We start from the raw sequence: 3,127 nt of genomic DNA, 5'->3' as shown, positions 1-3,127 counted from the left end.
GTCTGTCAGCCATCGCCCATCCTATGCAATAAAAATAAAACAATGCATTCCATATAAATCACAGTGAGTTGCTTAAGAAACCAAAGGCAGCAGGGAAAAGAGTGCTTAAATGTACTGGTTCTGCATCTTGGCACATTGTACCTTCGACAGAACGGAATTCCCTGCACAAAGGGTGGCACGGATCGGCCTGAATTTTCTGGGAAACCTAGACCTGAAATAGGTGGGGAAGGCCGTCCCTGCGATCTTAGTGCAGACTTTTACAATGCATTGTAGTCTGTTCCGGTTCTTTACTGAAAGTAAAGAGCAGGGATCTGAATGGAGGGGGGAGCAACGTGAGTGAGACCCACGTGTCTGTGTAAGTTTATGGATAAACTACAAACTGTTCATCCATCCGTCCATCTTCTGAGGTTTTGGGTCGCAGGGGCAGCAGGCTGGACAACCGTCTTCTGGCTCCTCCTGGGGGATCCTGAGGACTTCCTTTTCCAGATGAGGTATATAAGCCCTCCAGGGAGTTCTGGGTCGACTCCAGGGTCTCTTGGCAGTTAGACGTGCCGACAAAACCTCCAAAAAGGAGGCGCCCAGGAGGATCCTGATCAGACGCCCTAATCACCTCAACTTCAATGCAAAAGGAGCGGCGGCTGATCTGCGAACACCCCCCCAGGAGGTCTGAACTCAGGCTGGGTTTGGGAGGAGGCCGGAGGAAGTTACCTTTCCCAAGATGATTTTACTCTTTCGGCCTCTCTCCTGTAAACCTTAGAGCTGAAGTCTTGTTTCTGTACTTACCCTGTTGTTCTGAGTGACAAAATAGAGATGTACGTACCGTGGCAGCATGCTGTGTGGAGGAGAAAAATAATATTTAGAGTTACAGGAGCAGTGCACACATTTGTTTTCACTTTGACATTCCAGAAAGTCATGTTTTCCCCCAAAGAAACGGGAGTAAAGTCACAAATGTTTGTTTTGTATCTTAAAAATACAACAAATGATTACCTAACTACATGAGGACAAACAAAAACAAATGTCTCCTGAGACACTTACGGCAGTTGTCTCTGATGTAGGTGATCAGCTCGCAATCCTGAGACAACAGGACAGATGTTGTGTGTAAAGAGAATTCATGAAGTTGGCAGGTGAGGTGAATTTAAGGTGGACTTACAGACTTGCTTTTGCCTCCAGGAGGACCTCTGGGACCCTGGACGGAAGGAAAGGAGGCATATTGGTGAACTTGACGGTTATTTTCAGTCATATCATTTAATACTGGGATTATCCAGAGAGGGATTTCAGGTCAGGCGCCTTCTGATGCTGAAACAAGAAGCCTGATATTCAGCTAAGCTGTTTACGTTACATCTCCCGCTGCTCTGAGAGTAAAGGCGGTGGGGTTTTCATTTTCACTGACGATGAAGATTAAACTCCAAATGACAGCCTGAAATACGATTCTAATTCTGAACTGCTGTGCAAAAAGGGACAACAACAACGCCTTTTTAGTATAAGGAAACTTGCCAAAGACCATACTGACATGACTCTAATGACACTGTTCTACAGAGCTTTCAGTGAATCTACCAGCCGCTGGTGTGGCAACCTTGGTACCAAAGAGAAAAATGCCCCGGCTAGGCTTGTTAACATGGCCAATAAGATAGAGGGAGTTCAGTTCAGTCGTCTGAATTATAAATTCATTAAGCAGGTGCTTACAAAAGCAACGACCATTTGCTCAGACAGTGCCTAGAGCATACACCGTTACAGTCTGGCCTGAGCTTAAAGGTCTCTGTTGCCATGAAAAACAGGTTTCAGAAATCCTCCATCCCTGTCCCCATTCAAGCCTCCAATGCCAACAGCAGAAGGAGGTAACCGCCTTACTGATGTTAGGTGGAATAATGCTCTTATTGGTTTAAAAATGTGTTAAACTGTAATGTACCTTATCCGAGGCATTTGAAACATATTTTATCTGTAGTGCTATAGTAGTGCAATATATCTATTTGTAGCACAAAATATTGGTGGTGCAACATATTTGTAGTACATTATAGTTTGTCCATTGTGTTGACCTCGAGGTGGCTCAGATGCAAAGACTAAAACGAACACACAATATCTCGTTGGGTGGTGCTTAGGGTTGGATATCGTTTAAAATTTTACGATACCAGTACTTAAACCAGTACCTTTAAAGTGATACAGATAGAGTACTTTATTCGATACCTTGCATACTGTTGAAGCCGTAGTAGTTGACTGGCAGCCTATCATTTATTTTTATCGGTTGTTATGGACAAGCAACGTGATCTATTTTATTTTTTCTTGTGTCAAATAACTGTTGGATAAAAGGAATCGGAAACTGTATCAGATCCTCCTCATCCTCATTAGTTCATCCTCACAAAAGCCTTTAACTGACATGATGGCACGCAGAGATCGATCAGTGACAAGTGGTGTGAACAGCAAATAAAAATGTACAGAGAAGTGTTCAATGATCCCAGAAGATGAACCCAACGGAAAGCCGAGCTTGTGCTGATAAACTGCCTGAGATGCAGCCGAAGGTGAGCGGCTGCACCACACATGGACTCGGCGCGTTCAGGCCTATTTTATACAGTTTATGGTGCAGGCACATGAGGAGAAAAGGGCGAGCTCTTCTCTTTCTTTCGGTGTGTTGCTTGCGTGTTTGGCTGCAAGCAAAAACTATAACAAATAATTTTTTGCTGGTTACAAAAAGTATCAACTGAATTACTGGTTTGACTGGAGACATTTCGATTCTACTAAAAACTGGGCCGTTTCAGTTGATACCGTAAAATGCATGCTTATTCGTATAGCGCCTTTCTAGTCTTTTCGACCACTCAAAGCACTTTTACACTACATTCACCATTCACACACATTCATAGCCCAAGTGCTCAAACAGAAACTAACACTCACACACATTCATACACTGGTGGAACAGCCACCAGGGGCAATTCGGGGTTCAGTATCTTGCCCAAGGACCGCCGACCTTCCGCTTAACGGCCAACCCGCTCTACCTCCCGGGCCACAGCCGCCCCATGAAGGTACAGAGTAGCGATACTCATCCCTAGTAGTGGTGATGTGTATCACATGAAGTTATGGCATGTGCTTTGTACCATCTGCTACCTTGTGCGGTTGTGGTGGACATTTGTGGCTCGCT

At 44.6% G+C, this 3,127-nt stretch overlaps 1 long non-coding RNA gene across 1 annotated transcript in view; it reads right to left on the bottom strand.

Annotated features, from left to right (window-relative positions):
• Window positions 1–6: 6 nt before the first annotated feature.
• LOC123964069 overlaps window positions 7–3,127 on the bottom strand; it is a 4,121-nt gene continuing 1,000 nt past the window's right edge. The window contains exons 3-5 of the long non-coding RNA XR_006823328.1: window positions 1,151–1,186; window positions 1,036–1,072; window positions 7–832 (exon numbers count right to left, since the gene is read on the bottom strand). This is a non-coding gene — a long non-coding RNA (uncharacterized LOC123964069). The remainder of the gene's footprint in view (window positions 833–1,035; window positions 1,073–1,150; window positions 1,187–3,127) is intronic.

Source organism: Micropterus dolomieu, unplaced genomic scaffold, assembly GCF_021292245.1.
Source record: "Micropterus dolomieu isolate WLL.071019.BEF.003 ecotype Adirondacks unplaced genomic scaffold, ASM2129224v1 contig_401, whole genome shotgun sequence".
Lineage (NCBI taxonomy): Eukaryota > Metazoa > Chordata > Actinopteri > Centrarchiformes > Centrarchidae > Micropterus > Micropterus dolomieu.
This window is presented reverse-complemented; position numbering and strand designations above follow the sequence as displayed.